The following is a 16,203-nucleotide window of genomic DNA, read 5'->3' on the forward strand; positions in this document are numbered from 1 at the left end:
TAAACAGATGTGAGAAGAAGAAATCTTATCGCCATCATTCATTTTTTTAAAATAAATTTAGAATACCCAATTCATTTTTTCCAATTAAGGGGCAATTTAGCGTGGCCAATCCACCTTCCTTGCGCATCTTTGGGTTGTGGGGGCGAAACCCACGCAAACACAGGGAGAATGGGCAAACTCCACACGGACAGTGACCCAGAGTCAGGACCGAACCTGGGACCTCGGCGCCGTGAACCAACATTCATGTTGCCGGGACTTGATGGTTTGAGTTATAAGGAGAGGCTGGATAGACTGAGACTTTTTTCCCTGGAGCGTAGGAGGCTTAGGGGCGATCTTATAGAGGTCTATAAAATAATAAGGGGCATAGATAAGGTAGATAGTCAACATCTTTTCCCAAAGGTAGGGGAGTCTAAAACTAGAGGGCATAGCTTTAAGGTGAGAGGGGAGAGATTCAGAGGGGCCCAGAGGGGCAATTTCTTCACTCAGAGGGTAGTGAGTGTCTGGAATGGGCTGCCAGAGGTAGTAGTAGAGGCGGGTACAATTGTGTCTTTTAAAAAGCATTTAGATAGTTACATGGGTAAGATGGGTATAGAGGGTTATGGGCCAAGTGCGGGCAACTGGGACTAGCTTAATGGTAAAAACTGGGCGGCATGGACTGGTTGGGCCGAAGGGCCTGTTTCCATGCTGTAAACTTCTATGATTCTATGATTCTATGATCCAAATTGAAACTTTAGCTGAGCCGTCTGTTTACTTTGCCTGAAACAGAAAATAGCCACAGTTTGCACCAGAGTTTGGAGACAAAAGGCTTGACTGAAATAAATCCAATGTTGGATAGAGCAGTATTTTGACACTGGCCTGAAATCACATGACTAAACTTGAATAAATAATTAATGAAGTCTTCATTGGCCCAGTTCAGTGCTATGTCTTTAAAACTCTGGATGTGCCGAGATTTGCCTGTGCTATCTCAGCCCTCCATTGCCAGCATCGTCCAGCGCTAACATCTCTGTTAACATCAATCACAACAAACTGAAGATGCGATAGAATACTCTCCACATGCCTGGGTGAGCGCAGCTCCAACAACACTCAAGAACCGAGACCCCCTTCCAGGACAAAACAACCCCGTTTGATCAGCACCCCATTCACCACCACATTAGCAGCAACGCGCGCCATCTATGATATACCCTGCGTTAACTCACTGAGACTCCTTCAACAGCACCTCCCAAATAAACCCCCGCTCTCTACCACCAAGCAGGGCAAGGGCAGCAGATGCAAGTTCCCTTCAAGCCACACAGCATTCTGACTTGGAACTCGATCAATGTCCCTTCACTGTCCCGGGGTCAAATTCCTGGAATTCCCTCCCGAATATCACTGTGGGTAAACTTGTGAACCGGTCCATGAAATAATGAATGCAGATGAATATCCGACAAGCCCATTGGTTGCGAAGATTCCCCAAAGAGTGTAAATGGGAATAAACTCCCACCCATCTGTCCCTAAATGGCAGTATGAGGTGTAATTAATGAATATAAACACTCAGATCCTGCCTGAGCTGCACAATGTATCCAGCATTTTCTTTTCATATTCCCTGTAAGGTCCCTTTCACAGCAGCGACATCAAATCGGGAGAGGTGAGGGAGGGGCGATGACAATGGAGGAAAGGTAAATGTTGGGCGGAGGACGCTCCCCCACTTTTATGGACCCCTTTGTGGCTGGTTGCAAAAGTGTTGGGAGAATGGCATTCAGTTAGGGCGGAGGACTGAGTGACAGTGAGGCTCTTAAAGAATCAAATCAAAATAGATCAAATGGAAGGTCAACATTTTAAAATTAAACCTTTACAGGCTGACATCAGGAAGCGAAGAGTCTTGATTGGAACAAATTGTTCCCTTTGCCTCACTTGGCCCTGCTTGCAGCAACAATGACTAATCACTTCATTAGAGGCACTGTCTAGCAGTTGATTAGCGATTGATAGCTGGTGATGAGGTTTAAAATGACTTGGCCAGTTGCTTGATTGAGGCGGGAGAGAAACACCCTGATAGTATCAGGCGCTGAATGGTGATAACAAATCCCCCCCCCCCCAACTTACTGCCCCATCTCCAACCCCCTCCCCCTCCCTCATCTATGGACTGATGCAAGCAGCACACAATCGATTGTGGTGCTCAGCAAAGTCTTGTACCCACCTTGATCATCTGCTCCTGTTCGGCAATACCACACAGCAGCCAATTAGCACAGTGGTTACACAGCGCCAGGGTCCCAGGTTCAATTCCCGGCTTGGATTACTGTCTGTGCGGAGTCTGCACGTTCTCCCCGTGTCGGCGCGGATTTCCTCCGGGCGCTCCGGTTTCCTCCCACAAGTCCCGAAAGACGTGCTGTTAGGTGAATTGGACATTCTGAATTCTCCCTCTGTGTACCCGAACAGGCGCGGTTTGTGGCGACTAGCGGCTTTTCACCGTAACTTCATTGCTGTGTTAATGTAAGCCCACTTGTGACAATAATAAAGATTATTGTTATTACCTGATATTTCCCAACACGAAAGTTCAAGTTCATAATCTGAGATGGAAAGGGGGAGAAATAATTAATACATTTCTATAATTTCATTCCTCATTCTGGCTACGTCCCGGAGTAAGAATGTGCATTGAATACTTGTGCTTCTCAGGTGATTTGGCACGACAGTGAAAAGTGGCTCCAGAGAGGGCGGGCACTATTTGCTGCTCAGGTGAGGACTCCATCCTGCTAACCAGTGATGCCAGGCTCCGGCATGATAGGCAGAATGGAATCCTGCTGTGCCCTTTCATCCTATGCTACGATGTCGCTCTCCTGTGGCCCCTTTAAGCAGCTGGGACATGAGCAGTAACAAAAGAGAAGGAATCCTGCTCACCTTAACTTACAAAATGAAAGCGGGGAAGAGTTGTTGCTCTGTAAAACCAACTGGAGCAGTTTGTGTTTGTAGAATCCGCTAAAGCAGCACGCGTTAACCAGGCAGGTGAATGTAAGCCCACTTGTGACAATAATAAAGATTATTATTATTGCCTGATATTTCCCAACACGAATGTTCAAGTTCATAATCTGAGATGGAAAGGGGCTGGGGCTGGTTTAGCACAGGGCTAAAGAGCTGGCTTTGAAAGCAGACCAAGGCAGGCCAGCAGCACGGTTCAATTCCTGTACCAGCCTCCCCGAACAGGTGCCGGAATGTGGCGACTAGGGGCTTTTCACAGTAACTTCATTTGAAGCCTACTTCTGACAATAAGTGATTTTCATTTTCATTTCATTTCATTCAGGTAGAAAACCAAGGTTATGTTTATTTATGATATTACACTCTGAAAGGTCTCCCTCCCTGATCTGCTCCCAGGTCGGGGTTTTTTATACTTGAGGTCTGATTAAGGGGGAAACCCCTCCCCCCCCCCACCCCTCACCACCGGGGAGCTCATATCCAGAGGAGGTCACTAGGAATCTAATTGTCCCCTGATACCGTGACCTCCTTGAGGGTTTTATCATCATGTTACTTGTTTTAGTTGTTCCCTCTCTCCTAAGCACAAGCTTCCTTATAGGTCGCTCCCTTGACAATGTGGGGCTGCTTTTAAATGCCCTCGCTTGGCGTAAATGAGATGGCAATGGAATGAAAAATGCGTTGAGTCACGAAACTGCACTGTTTACAATGCCACTCTGGCCACTGGCATTTTGAGTGGTGTCCTCTGTTGGGCCTTCTGCCTGTTTCCGACCACAAATGGTTGACCTATGATGTATAACAACAATACAGTAAAATGTTTTCTGTTTATGATGCAATGAGGAGCTTCGTAAAACAAAATATAACATGGTGCCACAGAAGGAGATGTTAGGTCAGATGAACAAAAGTTTGGCCAAAGAGGTAGATTTTAAGGAGCGTATTAAAGGGAGAGAACGAGGTGGAGAAGTGGAGAGGTTTCGGGGTGGGGCAGGGGGGATTCTAGGGCTTAAGACCCAGCCAGATCTCAAGAGACCAGAATTAGAGGAGCGCAACTCGGAGAGTTGTGGGGCCTGGGAGAGATTCAAGACAGGGAATGGGTAAGACCAAGGAGGGATTTGAGGCGGGAATTTTAAAATCAAGACACTGTTGACTGGGAGCCAATGTAGATCAGCGGGCACAGGGATGATCGGTGATCAGAAACTGATGTGATTATGAGAAGGTCAACAGTATTTTTGCTAATCGAGCCCAGGGGTAACCAAAGCATGAATGAAGGTTTCAGCATCAGGTGAGTTGGGACAGGGTGTGACATTATGTGAAATATTCAGAATACAGAAGATTATTGCCATATTATAATTAACCACTAGATGGAGCTAGATGCAGAACTATATAAAGCACTGACTCACAGGCTTCTGGGAGAAGGCTGGAGAGAGTGCAGAGGAGAGGCCTAGAGAGTTGGAGTACAGTTATACATGGAGTGTAGAGACTCGTGTTAGTAAAGTGCAGATTGTAGATTACTACATTATTGTTTACTGTAGGAGTAAGTAGTCGAGCTTTAATAAGTAGTGTACGTAAAAGTTAGCTTTTGTTAGTGAATTTAGCTTCTGTGGTCTTTGTGAACACTACAACATCCATCCTGATAACAGAATCACAAAGAATACCACACAGGGGTGAAGGTGGACAATGTTACCGAGGTGAAAATAGGTGCTCTTAGCAATGGCACGAGTATGTAGCTGGAAGCTCACCTGAGGGTCAAATGTGAGAGCGAGGTTGCAAACAGACTGATGTATTCACAAATTGTTGCCAGAGAGAAAGATGGAATCTGCAGTTTAGGAATGATGTTTAGAGCAGGGTCCAAAAGAACAGGAGGAATTTGCTGCTCGCCCGATACTAGACATCCACTAAGTAGTCAGATAGATAGTGGAGGATTGAAGAGAAGCAGTGGTAAGGTAGAGCTGGGTGTCATCAGTGTACATGTGAAGACTAGCACAACGCTTTTGGATGGTGTCACCAAGGCACAGCATGTGGATGGGATATGAGAGGGCGGGAGTCAAGTGTAAATCCTCCGGGGACCCTAGAGGTACCAGTGTAGGAATGGGAAGAGAAGCCGGTGACGATTGGGTCGATGAGAATGGAACCAGACGACTGCAATCCCACCCAGCTGGACGGCACTGGAGACGTGTTGAAGGAGGCTGGCATGGTCAACCCATGCCGGAGGCTCACGCAGCTCTACAAAGACGAGGAGGGAAATCTATCATTTGTCACATTCACGTAGGATGTAATTTGTGACTCTGATAAGAGCCGTTTCGGAACCTTGATTGGCTACATAAATTCATCAGTTCACAGTTTGCAATTCTGAGGTGAAAATGGCAGTTGTACAAGAATATTAGCTTGCTTTTATAGAGCACTTTCTAACGAGCCCAAGCCGCCAAGCCGGAGTATTATCAGACAAAATTGGACATTGAGCCACAAAAGGAAATATTCAGAAAGGAGACCAAAATGTAGGTAACTTAAAGGAGGAAAGGGGGAGAGGCAGGTGGAGATATTTAGCGAGGGAATTCCAGAGTTTTTGACCTTGGATGGTGAAGGCAGACTAACCGTTTTACCTGTACATATATATCAGTGTTGAAAAGCCATACCAGCAGATCCTGGAAGCTCCACTGCAGGATGCTCAAAACGCAAGGAAATGTTCTTTTTTCTACATTCATGCGGTCAAGAGCAGCGGGATAACTACTCCCGGCTCCCCAAATGCAACTCCATCCCCTGCAGTGCTGCCAGCCATGCAGCCTTCCCCTGCTCCGCCCTGACTCCCTCAGACAGGCAGGCCCCACTGGGTAGGAAGGGGCAAATTTAGGTCTGACCAATTGGCAAGCCTCTATAGAGGGCTGGTTTAGTACGTCCAGTCGTTGCCTGTGTGTAAACAAGGACCTGGGCCTCAAGAGTGGCCCAGACCTCACGGCAGTAACAATAGGCAGGCAACAGGGGGAGATGTACTCTTCAGCATGACCCAAAGCACTCAGGATAAGAGGAAGAGAGGGGCCAAAATAGGCAGTGGTTGTAGGCATGGAGAAGCAGAGGAGGAAAAACAGTCTCTGACATATTGTAAACAATGCAAAGCGGTTGACAGAAATACAGATTATTTAACAGGGTAATTTAGGAACTCGAATAGCATTGAAACCACTGAACTTCAATTTAATTACTGCCTTGTATCTCACTGACAGCCATTGGAAAAGAATACCATTTACATAATGCTTTCCGTAGCCCTAAAGCGCTTCACAGAGAATGAATCATTTTTGATGTATTCCGCGCTGGACAAACTTGACAGCCAATTTGTGCACAGAAAGGTCCCACATTGGCCTAGTTTGGGGAGCCGTTCGGAGGAGGAGGAGCAGTCTCTGTGTGAGTATAAAAACCTAACAGTAACTTCCTGTTTTCCACTTTTTTTCCAAAAGTGACGTCAGAGGGAAGTTGTGATCTGAGTGGTTGATAGCAAATCTGCCCCAAATTTAAAAAACAACTAAACTCGTAAACTTAAATTAAACTAATTAATTAATTAGAGATGGCTGGGCAGGTGATGTGCTTGAGCTGCTTGATGTGGGAGCTGGCAGATCCCATTGTGAGCTGCAGCGACCACATCTGCAGTAAGTGTTGGCTGCTCGAAGAGCTCCGGCTCAGGGTTGATGAGCTGGAGTCTGAGATTCAAACACTGAGGCACATCCGGGAGGGGGAGACTTACCTGGACACTGTGTTTCAGGAGGCAGTCACACCTGTCAGAGTAAGTAGTTTAAATCCCGCCAGTGGTCAGGGACAGCAGGGTGTGACTACAAGTCAGGCAGGTAAAGGGAACCAGCAGTCAGGAACTCAGGAGCCTCAGCCCTTGACCCTGTCCAACAGGTACGTGGCACTTGCTCCCTGTGTGGATGGCGAACAGGGCTGCAGGAAGGATGAGTCAGCTGACCAAGGCACCATGGCTCAGCAGGCCATTCAAGGGGAGGGAGTAAATAGGCAAGTTGTAGTTGTAGGGGATTCTATTATCAAGGGGATAGATAGTATCCTTTGTGAGCAGGATAAAGAGTCCCGCATGGTATGTTGCCTGCCCGGTGCTAGGGAGCGGGACATCTCTGACCGGCTTGAAAGGATACTGGAGAGAAGGGGGAGGATCCAGTTGTTGTGGTCCATGTCGGTACCAACAACATAGGCAAGTCTAGGAAAGAGGACCTGTTTAGAGATTATAAAGAGCTAGGATTCAAATTAAAAAACAGGTCCTCAAGGGTCATAATCTCCGGATTACTGCCCGAGCCATGTGCAAATTGGCATAGGGAGGCAAGAATAAGGGAAGTTAACATGTGGCTGAAAGAGTGGTGTGGGAAAGAGGGGTTCCTTTTCATGGGACACTGGCATCAGTTTTGGGACAGGGGGGACCTATACCGTTGGGATGGTCTCCACCTGAACCGAGCTGGGACCAGTGTTCTGGCGAAAAGAGTAAATAGGGTGGTCAATAGGACTTTAAACTAGAGGTTGGGGGGGAAGGGAAAGTCAGGGAACCAAGAGGTGAAGTAATCAGTGGGAAGCGTAGCTGCTTAGGAATACAAAAAAGCACAAAAAGACAGAACTCAGGAGAGGTTACGATAGTCCCCATCCCACAAAATATGATGCAGTGTATGCAAAGGCTCAGTAAACCAAGGTCCACCACACTAAGAAAACAAAAAGGAACGGTCAATAGAGAATTAAAGGTGCTATATTTAAATGCGCGCAGTGTACAGAACAAGGTAGATGAGCTTGTGGCCCAGATTGTGACTGGCAGGTATGATGTGGTAGACATCACAGAGACATGGTTGCAGGGGGTTCAGGACTGGCATTTAAACATCCAGGGATTCACAACCTATCGAAAAGACAGAGGGGTGGGCAGAGGGGGCGGGGTTGCCTTGTTAATTAGGAATGAAATTAAATCAATAGCACTAAACGACATAGGGTCAGATGATGTGGAGTCTGTGTTGGTAGAGTTGAGGAACCACAAAGGCAAAAAAAACCATAATGGGAGTTATGTACAGGCCTCCTAACAGTGGTCAGGACCAGAGGCACAAAATGCACCACAAAATAGAAAGGGCATGTCAGAAAGGCAAGATCACAGTGATCATGGGGGACTTCAATATGCAGGTGGACTGGGTAAATAATGTTGCCAGTGGACCCAAAGAAAGGGAATTCATTGAATGTTTACAAGAGGGCTTTTTGGAACAGCTTGTGATGGAGCCCACGAGGGAACAGGCCATTCTGGACTTAGTGTTATGTAATGAGCCAGACTTGATAAAATATCTTAAAGTAAGGGAACGCTTAGGAGGCAATGATCATAATATGGAAGAATTCAGTCTGCAATTTGAAAGAAAGAAGGTAGAATCAGATGTAAAGGTGTTACAGTTAAATAAAGGTAACTACAAGGACATGAGGGAGGAACTGATGAAAATCGACTGGGAGCAGAGCAGAGCCTAGTGGGAAAGACAGTAGAACAGCAATGGCAGGAGTTCCTGGGAGTAATTGAGGACACAGTACAGAGGTTCATCCCAAAGAAAAGAAATGTTATCAGAGAGGGGATTAGGCAGCCATGGCTGACAAAGGAAGTCAGGGAATGCATCAAAGCAAAAGAGAAAGCCTATAATGTGGCAAAGAGTAGTGGGAAGTCAGAAGATTGGGAAGGCTACAAAAACAGAGGATAACAAAGAGAGAAATAAGGAAAGAGAGGATCAAATATGAAGGTAGGCTAGCCAGTAACATTAGGAATGATAGTAAAAGTTTCTTTAAATATATTAAAAACAAACTGGAGGCAAAAGTAGACATTTGGCCGCTCCAAAATGACGCTGGTAATCTAGTGATGGGAGAGAAGGAAATAGCTGAGGAACTAAATAAGTACTTTGCGTCAGTCTTCACAGTAGAAGACATGAGTCATATCCCAACAATTCAGGAGAGTCAGGGGGCAGAGTTGAATATGGTAGCCATCACAAAGGAGAAAGTGCTAGAGAAACTAAGAGGTCTAAAAGTTGATAAATCTCCGGGCCCAGATGGGCTACATCCTAGAGTTCTAAAAGAGATAGCTGACTAAATAGTGGAGGCGTTAGTTATGATCTTTCAAAAGTCACTGGGTCAGGGAAAGTCCCAGAGGATTGGAAAATCGCTGTTGTAACCCCCCTGTTCAAGAAGGGAACAAGAAAAAAGATGGAAAATTAGAGGCCAATTAGCCTAACCTCGGTTATTGGCAAGATTCTAGAATCCATCGTTAAGGATGAGATTTCTAAATTCTTGGAAGTGCAGGGTCGGATTAGGACAAGTCAGCATGGATTTAGTAAGGGGAGGTCGTGCCTGACAAACCTGTTAGAGTTCTTTGAAGAGATAACAAATAGGTTAGACCAAGGAGAGCCAATGAATGTTATCTATCTTGACTTCCAAAAGGCCTTTGATAAGGTGCCTCACGGGAGACTGCAGAGTAAAATAAGGGCCCATGGTATTCGAGGCAAGGTACTAACATGGATTGGCGATTGGCTGTCAGGCAGAAGGCAGAGAGTTGGGATAAAAGGTTCTTTTTCGGAATGGCAACCGGTGACGAGTGGTGTCCCGCAGGGTTCAGTGTTGGGGCCACAGCTGTTCTTTTTATATATTAACGATCTAGATGACGGGACTGGGGGCATTCTGGCTAGGTTTGCCAATGATACAAAGATCGGTGGAGGGGCAGGTAGTATTGAGGAGGTGGTGAGGCTGCAGAAAGATTTAGACAGCTTAGGAGAGTGGTCCAAGAAATGGCTGATGAAATTCAACGTGGGCAAGTGCGAGGTCTTGCACTTTGGAAAAAAGAATAGAGGCATGGACTATTTTCTAAACGGTAACAAAATTCATAATGCTGAAGTGCAAAGGGACTTGGATTCTCTAAAGGTAAACTTGCAGGTTGAGTCCGTAATTAAGAAAGCAAATGCAATGTTGTCATTTATCTCAAGAGGCTTGAAATATAAAAGCAGGGATGTACTTCTGAAGCTTTATAAAGCACTAGTTAGGCCCCATTTAGAATACTGTGAGCAATTTTGGGCCCCACACCTCAGGAAGGACATACTGGCACTGGAGTGGGTCGAGCGGAGATTCACACTGATGATCCCAGGAATGGTAGGCCTAACATACGATGAACGTCTGAGGATCCTGGGATTATATTCATTGGAGTTTAGGAGGTTGAGGGGAGATCTAATAGAAACTTACAAGATAATGAATGGCTTAGATAGTGTGGTCATAGGGAAGTTGTTTCCATTAGCAGGGGAGACTAGGACCCGGGGGCACAGCCTTAGAATAAAAGGGAGTCACTTTAGAACAGAGATGAGGAGAAATTTCTTCAGCCAGAGAGTGGTGGGTCTGTGGAATTCATTGCCACAGAGGCCGGGACGTTGAGTTTCTTTAAGACAGAAGTTGATAAATTCTTGATTTCTCGAGGAATTAAGGGCTATGGAGAGAGAGCGGATAAATGGAGTTGAAATCAGCCATGATTGAATGGTGGAGTGGACTCGATGGGCCGAATGGCATTACTTCCGCTCCTAAGTCTTATGGACTTATTGAATGACCAGTTAATATACTGTGGAAGGCTATATTAGGGGTATCGGGGTACCTAGGTGGGATGTACCTTGTACTGTAGTATGGGTGGTGGAACCTGCCTCCTGGTTCCGCCCAGCAGGTGGAGCATAAGAGTCTGTGTTTCACCCACAGCAGTCATTCTGTACCGGAGCTGCTGGGGTAACTACTTGTTCATTAAAGCCTTCAATTGGACTACAATCTCGCTTCAGTAGTGATTGATCGTGCATCATATACCATGGCTGAGTTAATTGGCCAGGTCAGTGGGAGAACTCTCCCCCTCTTAAAGTTAATAGAATATCCACACAGACAACTCATCTAAAAGGTAACCCCTCCAACAGTGCAACATTCCTTCCGTGTTGCTCTGAAGCACCAACTTGTGTGTAACGCCTGGGGCAGGGCTTGAACCCACAACCTTTTGAAGGTGGGACAAGACTGATCCGAAGTGGAACTCAGTTACATGTTACATGTATTTGCAGTGAAGACTGGTCCTGTGCATTCTAGCAGCAGGAAGAAGAGGGATGTACTGCTGTTCCCATTGCCTCAGCTAAATAGTGATTCAAAGTGGGTATTGGCACCATTGCGTTAACCATATAAATGGGAGATGCAGCGAGATTTGCGCAGGACTTACTGTAGCAAACAAAGTGTATTTACTCAGCAAACAGCAAACAGAATCTATTTGCTCCCTCCCCCACTCTTCGCAAACCTCACCGCCGATTGCAAACCAGTCGCCACCAGAAGCAGGCAGTATAGCATACAGGACAGGACTTTTATCAGGTCCGATGTCCTGCGTCTCTTGCGGGAGGGAGTCATCGAGGCCAGCAATAGCTCCTGGAGAGCTCAGGTGATGGTCGTCAAGATCGGGGAAAAGTTCCAGATGGTTGTTGATTACAGCCAAACCATAAACCGGTACACGCAACTCGATGCGTACCCCCTTCCCCGGATTGCAGACATGGTAAACCAGATCGCACACTACCGGGTGTTCTCCACGGTGGATCTGAAGTCTGCATACCACCAGCTCCCAATCCCCCTGGAGGACCGCCACGACACGGCTTTTGAGGCAGAATGCCGCCTTTTCCACTTCCTCCGGGTCCCCTTTGGCGTCACAAACGGGGTTTCGGTGTTCCAAAGAACAATGGACCGAATGGTGGACCAGTACGGGCTGCGGGCCACATTTCCGTACTTGGACAATGTCACCATCTGCGGCCATGATCAGCAGGACCACGACGCCAACCTCCACCGATTTCTCCAAACCGCCCAAACCCTCAATCTCACCTACAACAAGGAGAAATGCATTTTCCGCGTGACCAGACTAGCCATCCTTGGCTACGTCGTGGAGAACGGGGTCCTAGGACCCGACCCTGACCGTATGCGCCCCCTCATGCAACTCCCCCTCCCTCACTGTCCCAAGGCCCTGAAGAGGTGTCTCGGGTTCTTCTCACATTATGCCCAGTGGGTCCCCAACTATGCGGACAAAGCCCGCCCACTAATCAAGGCCACCATCTTCCCACTGGCGACTGAGGCCCGCCAGGCCTTCAGCTGCATCAAGGGGGACATCACCAAAGCCACGATGCACATGGTGGATGAGTCCGTCCCCTTCCAGGTGGAGAGCGACAGATCAGAGGTCGCTCTCGCCGCTACCCTCAATCAAGCAGGCAGACCGGTAGCGGATTTTTTGCGCACCCTCACCACCTCCGAAATCCGACACACCTCGGTCGAAAAAGAAGCCCAACCCATTGTGGAAGCCGTACGGCACTGGAGGCACTACCTCGCTGGTAGGAGGTTTACCCTCGTCACCGACCAACGATCGGTAGCCTTCATGTTCGATAATACGCAGCGGGGCAAAATCAAGAACGATAAGATCTTGAGGTGGAGGATCGAACTCTCCACCTACAACTATGATATAGTATATCGTTCTGGGAAACTCAACGAGCCCCCAGATGCCCTGTCCCGCGGCACATGCGCCAGCGCGCAAGATGACCAACTATGGGCTATCCACGATGACCTCTGCCATCCGGGGGTCACTCAGCTTATCCACTATATCAAGGCCCGCAACCTGCCCTACTCCACCGAGGAGGTCAGAGCCATGACCAGGGACTGCCAGATCTGTGCGGAGTGTAAACCGCACTTCTATCAACCAGATAAGGCCCACCTGATAAAGGTATCCCGGCCCTTTGAGCGCCTCAGTATCGATTTCAAAGAGCCCCTCCCCTCCAATAACCGCAATACATATTTCCGCAATATTATTGATGTGTTCTCCCCTTTGCAATCCCTTGCCCCGATATGACCACCCCCACTGTCATTAAAGCCCTACATAGTGTCTTCACCCTGTTCGGTTTCCCCAGCTATGTCCACAGTGACCGGGGCTCGTCGTTCATGAGCGTCGAACTGTGTCAGTACCTGCTCAGTAAGGGCATCGCCTCGAGCAGGACTACCAGTTATAACCCCAGGGGAAACGGGCAGGTGGAGAGGGAGAATGCGACGGTCTGGAAGATCGTCCTACTGACCCTGGAATCTCCCAGTTTCTCACTGGCAGGAGGTCCTCCCCGATGCGCTCCACTCTATTAGGTCCCTACTTTGCACGGCCACAAACGAGACCCCTCATGACCGCCTATTTGTTTTTCCTAGGGGATCCACCTCAGGGGTATTGCTTCGTCCTGGCTGAAGACACCGGGGCCAGTCCTACTCAGAAAACACGTCAGGATCCATAAGGCCGATCCTCTGGTAGAGAGGGTCCAGCTACTACACCCCAACCCCCAGTACGCTTATATCGAACACCCCGATGGCCAACAGGATACGGTCTCCCTCGGGACCTGGCGCTCGCCGGTTCCACCACCACCACCACTATCACCACCGCCGTCCCTCCACTATATCCCACCCAACCTACCATGACCAGTGCCCCCGCCCCTATATGGCTCCCGCGCTCCCTCCCGCCCACCATCCCCCCTTCACCGATCCACAGGAATGAAGCTCCAGAAGAGACGCTCCCGGAGTCCACGCCTGTACCCGCACCGGCGCCCCCACTACCGGTGCCAGCACGGATTAGCTCGACACCTGGGCCAGCAGCAATGCCAGAGTTTAACTTATGAACCCGTCACCCCCGCCGGACTTCATTTTTTTAACAGGGGGTGAATGTGGTGAATGTATTATACCAAAAATCCACCACTGTATCAGTACCATGCTTTGCCTTTGTATTTGTATCTGTGCTATGCTGTTGCCCTTGTGGTCTCCACCTATGGGCCATTGTATGGCACCATCCATAGGGGAACATGTTGGGACATGTATGGGCTCCACCCATGGCTCCTCCCCTTGAGGGGGGTATAACGAGCAGTCGACCTGTAGGCAGCCCACAGTATTGTATCAGTCACAGGCAGCCACTGTTCTAAGTTGATTAAAGCCACGGTTTATAGACATAGAACATAACAGCGCAGAAGGAGACCATTCGGCCTATCGGGTATGCACCAACCCACTTAAACCCTCACTTCCACTCTATCCCCATTACCCAATAACCCCTCCAAACCTTTTTTGGTCACTAAGGGCAATTCAACAAGGCCAATCCCCTAACCTGCATGTCTTAGGACTGTGGGAGGAAACCGGAGCACCCGGAGGAAACCCACGCACACATGGGGAGAACGTGCAGACTCTGCACAGACAGTGACCCAGCAGGGAATCGAACCTGGGACCCTGGCGCTGTGAAGCCACAAAGCTAATCACTTGTGCTACCGTGCTGCCCACTCTTGTCTCGAGTGAATTAATGGTCGCATCAGGCGCCGTGTGGAGTTTGCGCATTCTACCCGTGTTTGGGTGGGTTTCGCCCCCACAGCCCAAAGATGTGCAGGGTAGGTGGATTGGCCACGCTAAATTGCCCCTTAATTGGAAAAAATGAATTGGGTACACTAAGTTTATTTTTTTTAAAGTTCTATCAGTAATTACACTTGTGTATTTGTCAGTTTATTGTATGTTTTATATATTTGATTTATCCCAGAGCAATGTGGAGATAAAGCCAGATTCTAAGTCCATGTTTCCTAGCCCCGCACAGCAGGTTGTCCCACAGCAATGGGTTGTCATTGTCCGACAGTGGCATCTTCCAATCCCACCGAGGGCAGTGTCATTGTGCATGGCGCGCCCATCCTGCCGCCAGAAACCGGGTGTCAAGCTCGGTGGGACTGGAAGATCCCGCTGGCGGAAGGGCCAGGAAATCCCTCCCTCTCGTGTGCAATAGGCTTACTTACCATGTTTTAAAATATCTCTGCCATCACAAAGTGTCTGCACTCATGCTTGGCCCAGCTCAGTTTCCAGGTTTTTCTGTTTACTTTTTCTCTGAGTCATCACCCAGGCGCAACCAATCAAGCACAGTGAGCACAGACCAGTTAGCCAACTCTCATCGTCAAGAACAGGTCAATTGAACGATTTAACACTACAACCAGATAGTGGAAGATTGTACTGGGAGGGTAAGGATATTTTAGAAACTCTATTTCAATGCAGATTCAACACTGTGGTAAATCTTCGCCACCAGTAAAGAAGGAACTCTGATCCTCCAGGGGGAATTTGCAATATGGAAGAGTAAGGAACGGGTGCGATGCCATTGGCATTAGTGGGAAATCTGGTGACTCAGTGGCCCACTGGGCTGCTAATTGAGCCATTTAAGTGGCCATTTAAGGGTTACTTCATGACCCCAAGGGCATTTTGTCTATGTCAGGTGACCCCCCCCCCCCCCCCGTTACTCAGGGAAATCAGCAAGTCTTGAGGCTCCTGTGGGCTTCCAGGGGTGGTTCCCTTTTATAGGTACACCATAGCCCGCATTGAGCTCCGCCTGTCTCCATGGCAATGGCACCGCTAATACACATCGACTGCCTCCCACTCCACTCCCCAACCACCCCCCAGTTCATCCTGGGTTGCCTGCCTGCCCCAGTATACCCGTTGGCTCTTCGAGAGCGCGTCACCATTGGGGTGACCTTGTCCTGGAGCTGCAGCCTCAGCAGCGGCCACCCCCCTGGTAATTGGAGACAGTAAAGCCACCCTTTGATTGTTCTTGGGGGTAGGCTGCCATCCTCAGTTGAATTTGGATTTGGCCTTTCATGGAGATGTGGCCATCCCTGTCAAGGCCTAATGTGTTGCCCATTTCTAGCTGCCCTTGAAATGAATGGCTTGCTCGGCCATTTCAGAGAGCATTCAAGAGTCAACCATTGCTGTGGATATGGCATCACATTGATGCCAAGAATCGCAATCAAGCCCAGCTTTACTATCAGTGGCAACAAAATTCAATATCTTGAATTTGTTTTTTTCCGCACTTGACAGATTTTCCAATATTAAATGAGCATTTAAACTTTACCAATGCATTATGATCTATCATGAAGCAATGTTAATGATTTTCTCGCTGACACTGCCGCGTTCTCATTTGCATTTTACTGTTATTACCTCAGTTCTGAGTGGATCAACTCTAAGCAGCCGCTTGGCACTGTAACATTTTGGCACAGTCCATCGTCTGTCAACGTTGGGGCGACTAAGCATGGTTTTCCCTTTCAGCCATTGCTAATCTGCCCAGACACAAGCTGTACCCATTCTGACCTGGAGCTGCACAATCCAGGTTACCTAGGCAAGCGGGGGTTGTTCTCCTTATAACAGTGATGGTTAATTTAATAATTTACTTTCATGGGGTGTGGGCATTGCTGA

Source organism: Scyliorhinus torazame, chromosome 1, assembly GCF_047496885.1.
Source record: "Scyliorhinus torazame isolate Kashiwa2021f chromosome 1, sScyTor2.1, whole genome shotgun sequence".
Lineage (NCBI taxonomy): Eukaryota > Metazoa > Chordata > Chondrichthyes > Carcharhiniformes > Scyliorhinidae > Scyliorhinus > Scyliorhinus torazame.